Source organism: Cygnus olor, chromosome 4 (genome assembly GCF_009769625.2).
Source record: "Cygnus olor isolate bCygOlo1 chromosome 4, bCygOlo1.pri.v2, whole genome shotgun sequence".
NCBI classification, from domain to species: Eukaryota; Metazoa; Chordata; class Aves; order Anseriformes; family Anatidae; genus Cygnus; species Cygnus olor.
Genome location: NC_049172.1, coordinates 45809647 through 45826423, shown reverse-complemented (window position 1 = coordinate 45826423; position 16777 = coordinate 45809647). Strand labels below are relative to the sequence as shown.

The window sequence follows — 16777 nt, the reverse complement described above, 5'->3', positions numbered from 1 at the left end:
TGCACAAGTTATCACGACTGTAGATGTCCTGTTGCAGTGTTTATTAAGAACTCATCCATATCGTGGCACGTTTGTACTTCCAGGGGTCTATAAAGCTGTGAACAAACTACTAAATCCCACCTTCTCCACACAGCCTGCCTCCCTGGTGAAAACACATGTGCACTCAGTCCTACTTTCACACTCAGCCCATCCTTATCCCCCGGATACTTCCCAGTGCCACACACTCTTCCATCCACTTGAGTGTCCTCGAACTTGTGGCTCTCAGCCTCCAGCTCTTCTCAACAACCATGTCAGTACTATGAGACTTTTTTAATTAAGCTGTTCTAACAGCACTCTGTGATACAGCCTGTCTCCTGTTCCATCTGGTAACTTTTTAACCCCAATCCTCCAACTTAATTTGTATATTCAAAACCATACCTTCCACTAAAAAAATCTACAGATCACCCTAAAGCAGCTGAAATATAAACACAGACCCTTCGGTGCCTTACACATGTCAGGCTCAACTAGGCCATGCAAAGGCATCTTTAAAGAAATATAAAGATTATTAATGTACAAATACTTTCCCCGTGGAGTTTATAACGCACCCTATGCATTCAGAGCAACAGTTAAAAAAAAGTATCAGTACAAAACCCCTTATGTACACAAGGTTTGTTTTTTATCGGGCAACAGTGAAAGAAACATCTCATTACAGAGGGAATTCATGTACTTTTCTAGTCATCAGACAAGACTGCTGGGTTAAATAATGCGTAACGAAACCCTACAGTCCAACTTCACTATATAATTTCTCTCTTGCTGTCATTCTTTTCTTCCTTTAAAATAATGCTTACATATAAAGGCTGTTTATGGAGAGACATGCTTGTTGGCAGGAAAAGAGGCACTCCAGATGAAATACAAATGCCCAGTGTGAAAGCTGAACAGATAGGCATGTTTGATAGCACTAGGAGTGGTAGCAAAATCTGTTGTAACTGCACTACCAAACAAAAGATTCTAAGACCAGATTTACTCTTTCCTCATCAGTACCTCTTGCACAAGAACCAAAACGCTCAAGTTGTTTTTCCCATTTGTATCTCTGTACTGGCTGATCCCAACTCTTGCTGAAACCTCTTTAAAACGTGTCTCAAGACATCCAAAGATGGACTGGCATTGCCAGAAGAGGCCTGATGCTCAAGTTGAACACAGACAGCAAGCCTTCTCCACAATCCTTACTCCACCAGCCTGAGCCCAAAGGAACAAGCTGGAAGCCAAGACACATAAGGACTTACACATTCGGTGCCGGCCTTCTCACCTGATGATCAGACCCTGAGGAAAGCTGTGGACTCAGACCCAGTCCACCAAATGCGCTCCCTTCCCACTGAAAAAGCTTCATGCGCCCATGATGGCTCCAGCCCCTGCTAGCTCCTTCCACACAGGACTTTCAGCCTCCCTTCTCCACATCTCGCGCCTTAATGAGACGCCCAGACACAGATTACTGCAACCAACTTTACAGTTTTCACGTCCTACATTTACTTCACATCCCACCTACAAAACCAAACCGGTTCCCAAATGTTTCCCCAATAAACGGGAGGGTATGTAGCAGCTCCTGGCGGTTCCCTATGAAGTCACTGCCTTTGTTGTTTCAAACATGCAATTTAAGGAGAATGACACAATCTCGAATATGCGAGAGATTACCCTGCGGTTTGCGGAGGTGTCTGTCGATTGCTAGGAGATAAAGAGCCAGCGAAACCTACGCTGCTACTCAGCGCCGACCAATAGGTTCAGACCTCGCTTCTGCCCCTCCAAAAGCGTTGGGGGAGCGAAAAGCGTCCCCCTGCAGCGGGCTGCTCCTCTCCTTGCCTCCTCTTCTCCTCCCGGGGCCCCCAACGCGCGTGGGGCCGGGACTCAGAGCCCGCCTCAGCCGCAGGGGCGAACCCGCAGCAGCCGCCGAGCTTTGTGCAGCCTCCCTCCCTCCATCCTCCTCCTCCTCCTCCCGGGGGCCGCGCACTTACCGGCCGCCTTCAGGGCGACGGAGGCGAGGAGTCCTCAGCAGCGCTGGCGGAGCCGTGCGGCCGGCGGCTGGGAGGCAGCGGGGGGAGGCCGTCAGGGCGCAGCAGCAGCATCTCCTCCCGCGGCGCCCCTCTCCCTCACGGCGCTGAGGGGCGGGCACGGCCTCGCTCCCCGCCCCGCCGATCCTTCCCCTCTTTCCTCCCTTCCCCTCCTCCCTTCAGCGCTCCCCGCCGCTAGCCACCGCCCTCTTTCCTTTCCCTCCTTCCCTCACGCCCCCGAGGCGGCGGGGAGCTGCTCACACAGGCCCGGCCCCGGCTCGAAGGTAACCTGAGGACTGGCGCAGCCGTGGCGCCGCTAACGGCAACCTGCGCTTGGCCCCAACTGCCCTTCTCTGCCCTTTTTTTTTTTTTTTTAACAGTTACCTCGGTTCTGGTCCATAAAATGGCAGCGCTGATGCTCGACGCGGTGGGACCGTGTCCTGTAGACTCTAGGGGATAGCGAAGGGAAGGTGAAACGAGGGAGCCGACCATCAGCTACAGCACAGCTAAATTGGTCAAAAAAGAAAAAAAAAAAAAAGAGAGATTCGTCCGTGGCCCAGTTTTCAAACATGGCCGTTCCTTTTTAGCACGTCAGACACGTTCTGGTGAGAAGGCCTGCTTGGTGAGGTGAACTTACCTCAGAAAACTGCCTTCTTTACCCGTTCTGAAGGCGAGGTTGGTGGCTGGAGCCATCTTGGAGCGCCTCTGGGGGTGCCTCATGGTGGGCTCCTCTCAGGCTGGTGGCAGTGACAGACCAGTAGCTCAGGTGCAAAAAACACCCCCATTTCACTTCTTTCCACTAAACTTTCTTCAGAATGATAGTCAAGAGGAGTTGTTTATTTTTTTCCTGAAACATTTGTGTGGAAACGATTACTTGAGAGCAAATAAAATGCTTTGCCGTAAGTGTTGCATCATTAAATACAAATTCCTTTGTGCTAACTGCGGTATTAAGGGCTCAATATGAAAGTGAGTCTGCCATAAGTAATAGTGTCACTGACTTTGTGTAAGTCATAATAAATATAAAGATGAATGGTAGAGCTAATTAACATTTTAAGAGACTACAGTAATCTGAGATGTTAGTTATGTAATTTAAATACTGTTTTCTTGTAATACAAGTTTCTTAAGTTGATAACTGTCTATTTACATTTTAAGGTGAACTCACTATATTGTTACCCACCTCGCGAACAAGAAGAAAGCTTATTTTGGTCTCTGTACATTTATACATTTCCACAGCAAGGGCCCACCTCCTCATTTTACAGGTTAGTCTCTTACTGAGAAAAGATTTTTTATTTTTATTTTTTAAAGGATATTGACAATCTGCAGTAGATTTTATCCCCAAACTCTGCTTCTGTCCTTCAGGTCAATTTATAGTTGATAACAAGTTACTGTATAATCTTTTTTACCTTGTTTGAAAATGGGGCATAGAAAGGTCTCTTTGTAGGGAAATGTTTTTTGCAAAGACACATTATTACTTGAGGTAAACGTAATGAGTTAAACAGGACTTACAGATGTGTTAAAACTCAGCCTACGTAATAAGGCAATATTACCTTCTTGTACTAGAATGTCTCTGAATAAAGCAGCCTCCTCCCCCAAAAGTCACCTCTCTTAAAAGACTGCAAATTTGATTGTAATTTACTTTCTTCTAAACAAGATTTAGTTCCTTGTTCTTTATCCTACTAATAAGCATCTGTTTGGGACACTGTTTTCCTTAGCCTTGTAAATGTGTGTGAATACCTTAACGATTATCTCATTAGACTATTTAATTTTTATTTTTTTTAATTAACTATCTTGAACAAGGAAACTTGGAGCTTAGGATCAATGGAAAATATAATTTCCATCTTCACCTACTATGCATTTTACAGGGATGCAAATACATGAAAAGCATTGCCGTAGCTTTAGAGACTTCTTATATCACTGACTAAAAGAAAGACAACACATTGTGCACAAAGACTGACGCCTTGGACTGTCTCCACTGTGGAAAAACGCAATGGCTTTTGTCAGTGTGGTATTTCTGTCATTTGTTGTGAACGCTATGTATATTTACTGGGAAGACTGACAATGCCAGCACTTAACTTAAAAGATTCCAGAGCGTGACTTCTTCCTTAGCTGTTCAGAGGAAGTTTCCATGCTAGCTGCATCTACAAAACGTTAACTTTTCTTCTGCACAGAGTGTCTGGCAAATAAATATACTCCAATTATTCCACCTCAAACCCTTGCATCATTTACTCAGTGCTTTTGCATAGCGCAGTACATCATTGCCTAGAAAAAAAGACGCCAAATCACATTATTTGTTCTTGTTGAAACCTCCTTAACAAACAGGTGTGCCTTTCTATATGTCTCAACTGGGGGAGTCAAGAGCACCTCCATGTTCCTGGCTTGGGACACGTCTGGCCACACCTTGGCTATGTATCAGGACAAAACCTGTACATAAACCAGCACCCTCCCTTAATCTCATGCTCATGGGTAACTGGGGAGTCAAAAATTGTTTAGCATGCTCCAGTGTACTTTTAAAGGTCAGTTTAGAGGAAGACTAAGTCTAACCATGCACATTTTGCAACTAACGAAAACCATTTAAAAGAAAAAGGGAAGCCTAACTCAGCTGCATCTTAGGGCAATTCACACGCAAGTTCTTAGGCAGCAAAGCACCTTCTTTTTTACTTAGACTGTGAGGTGTTGTCCTTGCAGTATCGGAAAGATCCTAAAGAACTGAAATGAGTGGCTGAGAAAGAAGCAGCAAAAAGAAATACATACAAGAAAGATTAAATCTCCGAGAAAGATTAAGTGCAGTGACTGTCTGGGATTTTCAAAAGTGACAATTAATTTTGGGCGTCTCCCAGTTCTGGTGCCCAAACAGGAACCTATTTTCCAAAAGCACTCAACAATGGTGTCTGAAGTTTGGCAGCTTCATGCACAAATCCCTTTCAAAATGTTAGCCATTTTTATATTCTTTGGCTAAATGACAATCAAGGGACAGGGCTACAAACATTTGATGAGGCTGAATGCCACTGTGAGAAATAAAGTAATTTTGGCTCCCTACCTGTAATGAAACCTTTCTTGTAGGCCACTGCCAATGAGATTTCAAGTGTGCTCACAGGCTCTATAGCAGTACAATTGCAGAAAAGAGACCTGAAACATATTTGGGATTGTAGTTATGTATGTACCAGCTAAGGAAGAAAAAAAAAATAGATTTTACTAGGAAAATCTCTCCTATGGTAAGTCTTACAGCTCTGAAGGATAATCTTGGAGAAAATCTAATATTCAGAATCTAATTAGCTGTAGATACTTAAAAGCAGACTGGTTGAAACAGTTGTAAATATATGGTAGAGAACAATCTTGCCCAGACAGAAACTACTTGTTCAAACAGGTCCTTCCTGCATTCAACTTTGGAGTCTATCTTAATGAAGGTTTTGTTTGGGAATATTACAGTCAAGAGTTAAATCAGAGCAGCGGAAGAGAGACATTAAAATGTATAGGGAGAGGAGGAGAAAAGGAGTTGTTTTTATTTGAGATTTGAAATGAGATGAAGGGTCACCAAGGCTGGGAAATACACAAAGGCTGTCCCAGACTCCAGCCTATTTGGAAGAAAAGGCTCTCACATAACAGTAGCGAGATTGTGTGGAAGGACAGAGCTGAGTCTAGACAAGCAGCGGGTGGGGGGAGAAAAGACAGATTTTTTTCCCAAATTGACATGTTCCTATTAATTCCATAATTAATGACTTTCAGATGACCAAATTTTAAAGGCCAGGCAGACAATTTGGATTCGGAATATTCTTTTGCTGCAGCTGTCCAAAATCTAAAAGCACTGTGTTTATCTTCACTAAGTACATTGCTCTACTGCTGCACCGCAACTTAGCATCATCCTGTGTAGAAGTGATAGCAGAAATTTGTTGAACATGGTAAGAGCTTCCTATTTCCATTAAATGAATAATGACCTTATTTGCACAAATGGCAGCTTTATGTTTTGCAGTGATCTTCAGTACTCACATGTCAACCAGAAAGCCTGCTTACCTGGTGGTAAATTTTATCATTTGGTGGTCATCCTTATTTCTGTTTTTGATGTCCTGCAATAAAAGTTGCATAATGACAGTTTTAGTAAGTGAATCTCTGCAGGCAAACAGCTCTGATATGTAGATCCAGAAAAGCATTCATGCACTTTTTTGTTACGCTTTCACATTGAGCTGTTGCGATTGATAAGTCTAGTCACCTAATTTTTTCTGCTGAATCAGATCTGAATTTTCTAAGTTGATAGAAATGATTGGAATTTTTTTTTTTTATAAAAAGTATACAAAATTTTTTTTGCTATTTTTGGTCCGTGAATATGTGCACATCAAGTGCGTGATCTTACATCTAATTGGAAGAGATGGGAACTGAATACATTCACTGTGGTACCTTTCATGAAAAGTTAGCCAAAACAGTAAAATAGAAAACAAGTTAACATAACCCAACTCAGCTTTTTTTTTTTTGAGTACTTTTTTTTTTTTTTTTAATCCACTAGGTCTCTTTGTTTTTATCTAAGGTACCACCATCTAAAGATACCACTAGGTATCTTTGTTTTTGCATTTCCTGTCATTGTTAACGTTCACTCGGGAACACTGGTTGTAGCAACAGTTAAACAGACTCTCTGGTCCTGGAAATTGCAGTTGGTGTTTTCTTTATGCTTTTCACATTCCCAGTATCATCTTTTCAATGACAAAATCGGACCATTACATTTTTGGGTAGCAGCAAGACAGAGAGAAAGAGACAGCTGAGATTACAGGTAGTGAAATGGTATCTTGGTAAAGATGGAAAAGTTGATGGATGACGAGATCAGGATAGGAGACAATGATGTAAACGTCTTTTGAATTAAATTCTTTAAAACAACCAGCCATAAAAGACCAAATATAGACTTCAGGGAAACATAGTGAGAGAAACAGAGAATTAAAGTGGAATCTCTGTAAAAACCTCTGAAAGAATTAAGAGAAAGTCAAAAGAAGAAAAAATAAGAAAATGATGCCTCAGAAATACTGTACTCCCTTTAATGGTGCCAGAATGTAATTCCATATTCAGCAAAATCTCTTCTGTCCTTCTGCAAATCTCTTAAAGGTATAGTTCTCATTTTGCATGCTGCTATTCTCAGTTCCACCAGAGTATTTACACTGAAATCTGGGTAATTACACCAGAGTTATACTCCAGATTTATACTGATGTTACAGCAACCATAATCTGCCTCTAGAGGAGGCAATTTTTTCACCCATATATGGTACAATCTACTGTCGTTTGCGCTTCTACTCACATTTGTCGTAACAAGCTGTGAATTACTTTTTCCAAAAAGTTGCTCTGTTCCTAAGAAATGCCTCTGTGTTCCTGTATAAGGGAAAGGCTTATTTTAGTATACGTTTTTCGACTTGTACAAATACAAGCTTTTAAAAAATCACTCACTTGCTGGGATATCTGATTATGATGTTGGTTTTTTTTGTTGTTGTTGTTTTTTCTTAATTAATTGAAACTTACATTGTCAAACTAAAGGGACTGATTTCATCTGGAGAAGCCACAGCTTTTCCACACAGTTTTGCCTACTGAATTGGGTTACTTTTAATTGTATTGGAATAATTGTATGTCTGTGCATTTGTGCAGGCGTTGTTTCAAGACTTAGCATTTACTTCCTAATTGCTTACTATCACCAAGCTGCCATGGCAATATTACTTTTCTTGCAAGTCCTTACCAGTTAGTTTTGGTCTGACAACTTATAAATCAAGGCTCCTTTTAAAGAAGTGAACTCTGCACACAGAGTAAGGGGCATCCCTCTAGTTCTGTAAGTTTTATTTTCAGTAATATGTATCGAATCATAGGCATATCGAGTATGTCAACCACTAGCTGACTTCAGTGTGAATTGCATGTGAACATCTGTAGGAGTTCCACATTTACTCTGGTGATTAAAATAATTACATTTTTCATGTGGATCATTTTTAGAAACTTCTTTTCTAGTTCTATTTAGCTTCATTACATTGCTTCTCCTAATGACATTTTACTGCTTTGTTAACTGGAAATTATTTTTGAAGTATGAAGCAGTATGTTGGACAGCCTGTGCCTTTTATGTTGCTGTTGTACTATGTATTTCTAGAGCTGGAAATCTTTAACAGAACGTATAACAGTCATTAACCCTAAAGAGAAATTTCTTCAGTATCCCCTGGTCATGAATTACTTTTAGAGCAAGCAGAGACGGAAAACAGCTTGCAATAGAAACACACCCCTGGAAAAGTTTCTGTCTTCTAAAAGCCACATTATTGTCTGATACCCAGTGAAGGGAACATTTGACTGTGCGTCGAGCGTTAATGAAGTACGTAATTTTCAATTCTGACTTTACAGTTCCGATTGTATCATTTCATGTGTCCATGTATGCATGATAATATTCTCACAGCTGTAGCTCCTGCCTCTTGAAACTTTCAAAGCAGTTCCTATACTAATATGCTAAATCCCACGTAAGGTAAGGTAATACCATTCACATTTCCAAAGAGGAAAAACCAAGGCGTGACCTGACATATTCTGGGTTACACAGGAAACCCGGTGCAAAGCACTGGCACTCAAGATGATGTGTTTTGACTTCCACTCTCATGCTCTTCCTACAGAAGAGCTGGTAGTCCAGAAGGAATCTGCCTCTTGCTTAATTGCTGGTAGGTTTTCTTCTGGCTACACATAGCAGTAGTTACTCATCTGTTTTCACTTCCCTACCTTTCATAATATGTCCTGTGCTACTTTGAATATAAAACATACCCTTTTCTCCCTGCAACTGTGGAGATCGTCAGGTAGAAGACTGTCTTATTTAAATTTCAAAGGGTTTCTTTGTAAACTACTTCCTTATGGTGGAACCACGAGTTTATCCTTTTAAATAAAATCTTTACGCAGCACATTTAGAAATTACAGGGCATTGCATGCAAGGAGCATTTCAGGCTACATTTGCAACAGAACCTAGTGCATACAGGCAGAGTCAGCATGCAAAAACGTTCTGATTTTTTGAGCAACTTTTATCGTCCTGAGTTTGAAACTCTTTAGCTTGACACCAATGTAACCAGTTTACCAGTGCCACCTAAGAAAATCAAAGAAACCATACCTCATTCTCTTTGACAGCTTATATTTTAAAGAATCCAAGCATAAAATGTTCCAGGTATACTTATCACATGACTAATTGCAATAACTACTTTTCACTCATGGAATGGATCTTATGTCAATTACGTTCAGTCTTTGTTATTAAACGTGCCATGATGGCTGAATGCATTAATACAACAAATAACAATATACAGTGGACCAATGCAATATCATGCAGTGCTACCTGCCTTTTCATAGCATCATCAAGCCCCTTATGCATCCTCTTTTCTCAGACAACAGCGGCATACCAACAGAGCTCCTCTTTCCTCAGACAACAGCAGTCCGTAGCACAGCATCAGCACTGAACAGAGACCGAGGCTGTATAACAGCAAAACCTCCAAATGCTCCTGTATCACCTGTCTGGGACAGCACACGCACCCTAAGAGGTAAGAATTCAGGCCATAGCTGTTCCTTCTGCCTGCTTTCCTCCCCAGATAAAGACTGCCGACCGAAAGCGAGAGGTACTGCGGCTAGGTACGTAGTTCACAAGCTGGATACACATTGTGAAGGGCTGAGTGCTTGGCTGGAATTTGGGTTGCTGGGGCTGAAACTGTCACGTGCTCGGAGCTATGAAAGGAGATGTGTGTGGAAAGGCTGGATAGAAGCCTGCGAGAGCAGACCAGAGTGGCATCTGTGGGGACAGGGTGCGGGTTGGTGCAACAGGCTGAGGGGCATGTCAGGAGGCTGTCAGGCACTCCTCTGGTAACGAGACTCGAGGCACCGTGCTTGTCTGCCATGTGCATAGCAGCGCTGGAGGCAGGCACGTACAAGAGAGCTGTAGAGCTGGGACAGGGAGTCTGCTAAATCAAGTGTCTGCTGTGTGCCAGGACAGCGTAATCTGTGCCTGGGCATCTGCAGAATGAAAAACACACACCAAAGGGACATTACCTGTCTTGTTACTACCAGTGCAAAGAACAGTCTCATTCTAAAATGATAGTTCTCAAAGAAGCTTTTTCAAGTGTTTAATTTCAAGTGTTTAAGCAGAAAACTTTTTTTTTTCTGTTTCTTGTGCTAGGATTTGTTTGCATTGTCCACATCTCTGTGAAATTTATCGCAGTGCAGGGAAACAGAAAATAATTGTGCCCCAAGGAATACACACTTACCATGAATGCAAAATATATCAAAGGGGTATATTCAAATCATACCATGCCATGATCGGAAAGCATAACCACATTACCAGTCAAAGCTGGAGGAAAGATGTACAGAGGTTGTCATTAATGGAGTGCTCTTATTACTTGGACCACATGAGTACAAATAACATGTAGTAGTACCCTGTGATGCATATCACAGTGGATCTGCTTGAGGTCAGAACAGGGAAATTGCCATTACTTCTGGAGAAAAAAAATGGCATATGTTTTTCCACAACATATTTTCTGATCCTCATGTAGCAAAGGTTCTCCATTGATAAGTACTTTGACAACTTCAGGAGGAACAGGCTATCTTCAGACCTAGAAACAGAGCAGTAGTACGTTTTCTAGTTACCGCATTTTTCTGTCCTGCTAAGGACTATGCCTTTCATAGTGATAGACCATTTCTGTAATGACTCCTGTTTTCCCTGACTACACATATTTTCATGTTCTGCCATTGCATGCAGTCCTTACTCCTTCATTTCACCCCAGCTCTGTACTTTTCATATAACTGGACAGAGATTGTTCTTTGTTAGTGCAGACGCTTTGCACTTTCTGCAGACCATCAGTAGCAAACGGTCCTCTCAAGAGTCGGTGCCAAGGATTTTGGAGAACCAGAACTCAATACACCGATGTGGTAGGCAGCAGTTATCCCACAACAGAGAGTTTGCTGTCAATAAAAGCAGGGTGTGAGCTGTCACAACCTTGACCGCTCCTGCTCTCAGACCAAATGGGAACATCCTTCTGTGTGACTGGACTGTAATTAGCCAGAAATGAACTGGGAAAGTTGAAGGAGGTTAATTTATACGTACCTTTAATGCTGTGAGGCTTCCCCATGAAACAGTATTTGCCCAGCATTCTGAAAAGTGCTAGTACATCAAGAGTTTGAAGGAGTTGTCATCATTGAAAGACCCTGGTGAGTCTTGACTTGAAGTCTCATAGGTGGAGGCAGAAACTGGCCAGCTTTCATTCAACCAGTAGAACAAAAAAAGGAGAAACATTAAAGCAATAGGGTAAAAAAAGTGAAACAAAAAGTCTAGCACGCTCTATTAGTTTCCTGTTAAAAAATAAAAATGAAAATCAAGGGGATGCATGCAAACGCACTGTGACCAAGTCTGTTGTTAACTTACCTGCTTAACATGACAGTTCAAAATGAAGCTTCAGATAAGGGGGCTTTGCATCTGCAGCTGGATCAGACTTTGGCCTAAACCCTTTGCTAGATGTGTTTGGGGAGAAGTCTTTTCTATTACAGGAAACTATTTGGCATCAATTATTTCCTTTACCACTTTTAAATAGAAGTATTGTCTCCAGGGCTTATCACGCATAGACTTAGACAAGCAAACTTAACCATATATTATGCACACGCAGGCAGCAAAGTAGGGAAGAAGGTAATTTTCATTTTTTATTTTAATCTAAATGATCTTATAATTGCTAAATAGCTGTAGGAATAACATTATATATGAAATCACCAGAGGAGAGTAGCCACATTTTTTAGGCTGCCTAAGAGTGGACGTCAAAACCTGAATTATGGAAAATAAGTTCATCAGGAGTCACTGAAAATTTGAAGAACTTTTCCCTCTTCCTATAGAAATATATTGGTAATTTTAAAAATAGTGCTGGTATGGCTGCCTTATACCAATAGGAACAGTCTATATAAGCAAGCCTGACATTCTTTTATACAAGAGGCTTTTTTTTTTTTGGTATCCAGTGGTGCCATTATCACATCATAGATTTTCCTTTTCCTAAAAAGAATTAGATGTGACATTACATGATTTTAATACCAATCAGCTGTCTTCTTTTTGACAGTAGGCTAGTTTCTGCCAGCAGTGCTCAAGAAACTTACCCGGTAAGTAGAACAAGTCTGAGAATTGAAAGTACATAAGCTCAAAAGTTGCCAAAGTATTTAGCTGGAGAAGTCTGCCCTCTGTTTTGTGATTTCGCAGCATGTAAATTGTGAACTTATTTTCTAATTTGTCTGATCAGTAGTGTGCATAAACAAACATGAGCCTGAAGACAGCTCATGTATGTTCAAAACAAGTATTGTTTACTTATTCAGTCTTCAGAATTATTCAAGCAGACTAAGTGACTGCACACCCAAGTCAAATGCTGTGGTTGCTGCTCCATGAGTAGACAACTCAAATTTGGGGGCTAAAAGCAGAGGTATGTAGCAATTAAGAAAAAAAAAACATATTGCTTGTTGTGCTGTAAATCTGAGTTCCCCAAGAATCACTATGCATAAAATAGTACTCAGAAGAAAAGTACTCGAGCAGAAAAACAAGGGAGAACCAAAGCAGTCTCAGTAAGTAATTTGGAAAATGCGGAAAAAAGGGAATTCCTTCCAAAATTCCACTGTGTGGGGAAGGATTTTTTCTTCTGAAGTCCTTTAGTTAGAGTTATCCTTGTGTTTCAAGGGCAGAAATAACACACACGCACGAAAAAAAGCATAGGGAGGTCTTCATAAATTGAAAAATACCGTGTGCATGAGCCACTAACTCATCAGCAGGCATTTGGGCTGTATGCATTTACTTCCTCTTGACCCACTGCAGTCCAGTTCCTGGTCCAGGAGACTTCACTGAAGATGACTGACTGACAATTGGTGTCCCCGACACAGCAACAACATCATCTGCTTTTGAAACTTACCCTCGGAAGAAAACAGACTTACCCCTCGCAGTAGCAGATGGCAGTTTCCTGTCCTGTCCCCCTGATGCTGACCTGCACTCGCACAGCCTGACAGCCCTGTGCATGCACTCCTCTCTTGCAGTGTTCCTAAGCCTTCCTGGCCTCAGGGAGGCTGCAGTTCTGGGGCTCGATCACGCGCTTGCTCCAGGAACTGGGATGAAACAACTTGATTCTCGATCGCCTCCTTAGCCATCCCTGTGATCAACTAAACTTGGTGTTACAGTGTTTGAAATTCTCCACAGACTCATCTCACCCTCTGACGCTAAACATCCTGTACGTTTCCACCTGCTGGCTCATCTTTTCCCATCTCTTCTCTGTCCTGCTCTAGCTGGAAGTTGCTTTTACCAGTGGTGCAGCAGCCACTTGATTTTTGACCTTGAAAACCTCATTTTATTACAGTTTTTGTTTCCTTTAAGAGCATTCGTCTACACCAGTGCAAGTGCCATTATTCCATTTTCCTAACTAGTACTTCCAATGTTCGTGTACATTATGAAACACAGGGAGCATAGCTAGAAATATTCAGTCCTAGAAAATGAAGTGCAATGCAGGGAGATGTTGCAAGCAAGAACATTTACTGATACTGCCATAAATACACTGAAGTCAGCGGAGCTGCACTAATTAACCATACCTGCTAATGCTCTGAGTAAAGTCCTTGTTACCTTGTTGTGTAATTATTACCCAGCAGGGGATCCAGAGGATATTTTTTTACTGCACTGCTGAAGTGCTTTCTATTACAGAGTACTGGCCAAGCAGTAATCCCAAAACAGCTATTTTAGAATACTGCCCACTTAGAACTGGCTTGACACTGTACATACTCGTGTGTATCCCAAGAACACATTTCACTGCAAAACTACTCTCTCTCCACAGACGGTTTAAGTAAAGTGACTTAAATTTTAAAGAAAAATCTGAAACTCAGCTGACTTTGTTGGCGTTGTCTTGGCCATGCTGGAGAACTGAAAGGTATTCCTTGCACGTGGGACTGTGGTTGGATGCACATTGTTCGGCTCTGGAGAAAAACAAAGCAGCTGCCTTTTCACCCTGGACATTTTTTCTCTGACTGTTAAAACAAATAATGAACAAAATCAGAAATGCACATGGATTTAGCATGTTACTGAATCTTTCAGTCTGTTTTGCCATCTGTATGCTTGGGTGTTGGACTGTTTTATATTTTGGATAATATGCTCTGAGTATTTGCAGTGGAACAGTACCTTCTTGGCAGAGCTGTCATGCCATAAGCATGCATGCTGTGACCAAAACCCCTGGCTCCTTCAAAACATCAGAACAGACAGCTCTCTGGAATAGCACAGTTCTCACCAAAATCAAGATCCCGTAATGGTATTTAACTAAACAGATGAGCATGGCTGACAACCTGGAATTTACCACTAAGCAGAAAGGCTTGTCGAGGAAAGCGCTAGATTGTTAACATCCCAACATGTACTGTGTTTATATGAGCCAAACCTTTAACAGACACCCCATTTTTGGAAGCCTCCTCTTCCGTTCTGCCCTGCAGAATTACTTGTTTAGAGTGAAACATGAGAAATTCCGACGTCATTGTGAAATGTTTATACATTCATTTTCTTTGGACCAGCTTTGACTTTCTTTATAGATACATTTTCCTTCTGTCTCTTGCTATTCTCCTGCACAGCTCAGCATTCAGATTTGAATTAAACAATAACAACTCTCAACTCTATTTATTCCATGCTGTAGGAATTTAATTAATCTTTTTATATTGATAATGAATTAATATTCTGCTTTACAGGTTCTTAAATACAGGGAGGCTTATGCAAATTTTAATTCAGACTGGGTGCAGAATAATAAAAAATTGCATCATGACCATAACAGATGTTCCTTAGTGGACATCTTAGTATCCCTGATTTTGACATTCTCTTATTCTTTATAGAACAGGTGGAGAAGATGGAGATGCTTAGTGTGCTGCACATGATTTTGAATGGAGATGCAGCCTTCTGAGGAAGTTTAGTTGTCAATTTAGGAAGCTGCATTTTGGATTTATGTGTTTTAGGGTATGTTTACCGATAGCCAGTCCTGATTTGTAGCATTTTCAGTAAGACATGAGGAGTCACGGGGCACTGATGATAAGAAAAGAGCAGTAGCATTTATGCAAATGGCGAACTTCAATGTATGGCAGCACTCTTAACACAGTAGTATGTGAAAAGGGAGCACACAATAGATAACGAAATGGGCATCCTGACAGCCTAAATATATATAAATACAATGTTACTTTTTAAAACCATAGAATTTATTTTATCAAAATCTAATGTGAATATCCAATGAGTTTTGGACTTCATTCCATAAAACTTAATTAAATTTTTATTGCCTGAGGGAAAATCCTGACGGTGTTGAAACTTCAGACGCTGTTGGAAATGGGATATTTCACTCCTATCTAGCATCCTAAATAAAATTGCAAGAAGAGTAGTGTCCAGGATACAGCATGAAAAGCACTTTGCTTTTTATCAGAGTACCTTCCTATTTCCATTTTAATTTAATGTGTCAATAAATAAAGGTTATAGCTTTATATAAAAACCATGAGCAATCTCTAGAGTAAAAACAAAGTTTTTCCTCAGGGCTGTGGTTGCAAATCGATTTGAGTAATTAGAGAAACAGTTGTAATCCACATACTAAAGGATAGCTAATATTTTTATGCAGGTCTTGAATACCAAAGTATTAGAAAAAAACTAGCAGAATTATCCTGGCAGCAAATTCAGTATATTTGATCAATATATTACTCAATCTTCAACTGAAGTGAAGGAAGTAGCTGAAAACCTTGTCATGTCTAATGTTCACCACCACCCAGAGTACTTGCACAATACAGAATCATAGAACTACATTGCATCCAGTATCTCTGAATTGCAAGGCAGAAATTTTTTATTTGCTTGGCTATTCTCCTGTGGGCAATCCCCGGACACGGCTGTGCTGCATTTGATGATAATAGTACTCTTAAAAAGGCAACGTTCAGGAGGTAAAAGTCTATAAAGCAGCCCATACTATGGCTCAGATTTCAAAGACTCGCTTTTATTTTCAATCATACATGGAGTATTTATTCATACGGAAGAGCTTTAAAATCTATACAGTGTCCTTCCTCCCCCTCCCTTCTAAAAATATAACTGGTTCAGGACAGGAGACATAAATAAGTCATTTCCTGAAATGAGTGTACTTTTATGAAAAGTCTGGTGGTAGTTGGAATGGAAGTTCCAGGAGCTGGGAGCAGAGAAGAGGATGGGACTCTCGCACTCTTACAGTGCACTGCTCTAGAGGAACGGTGCATTTACCTCCCTCTCAGGCCAGAAAAAAATCAGTTACAATCAATACTAATGAAAAACAAGCCAAAATTGCTTCAGTTGCTATTTCTTCAGTTGTTTTCCAGAAAAGAATTACATTTAGTCTCAGCTGTTAAACAGTTTCTTTCTCTGCCTCCATCTGTATATAAAGTTTGACCTTGATTCTGACCTCCTCCTGCCAGATTTCCTCTTAGGCAGTGGAGGAGGTTTTGCCTGAACATGGGTTAAACTTTAAAGGGTACAAGTACACGCCCTGTACTTTTATCACCGTCATGTTAGTCCTTTTAATTGCTATTTTAAGTCCTGCTCAATTGAAGAACAGTGATTTTCTTTCCCAGACTCGGAGCTGCCTGCCTCAGTCTTTTAGGTTTGAAACTATGTGGATGGGTAGGTGAAATCCATATGAGTTTGTTTGCGGAGGCCTCCCTCCCACGGGCAAACCAAAGACTAGTTCTTAGCTTCTATGACAAAAAAAAACATTCCAGTTCACATTACTGAGCCCCAGGGAAAACATCATATGTCAACTGAAGCAA

The 16777-nt window shown here is 41.0% G+C and overlaps 1 long non-coding RNA gene across 4 annotated transcripts in view; it reads left to right on the top strand.

Moving 5' to 3' along the window:
• The first annotated feature begins 1982 nt into the window (after nt 1-1982).
• Nucleotides 1983-16777, top strand: part of LOC121070274 — a 29122-nt gene continuing 14327 nt past the window's right edge. For 2 of the 4 annotated variants that reach the window (XR_005819980.1, XR_005819978.1), the window contains exons 1-4: nt 1983-2305; nt 2402-2920; nt 3174-3280; nt 9376-9528. This is a non-coding gene — a long non-coding RNA (uncharacterized LOC121070274). The remainder of the gene's footprint in view (nt 2306-2401; nt 2921-3173; nt 3281-9375; nt 9529-16777) is intronic. The other 2 variants (XR_005819979.1, XR_005819977.1) reach the window with 2 other exon arrangements.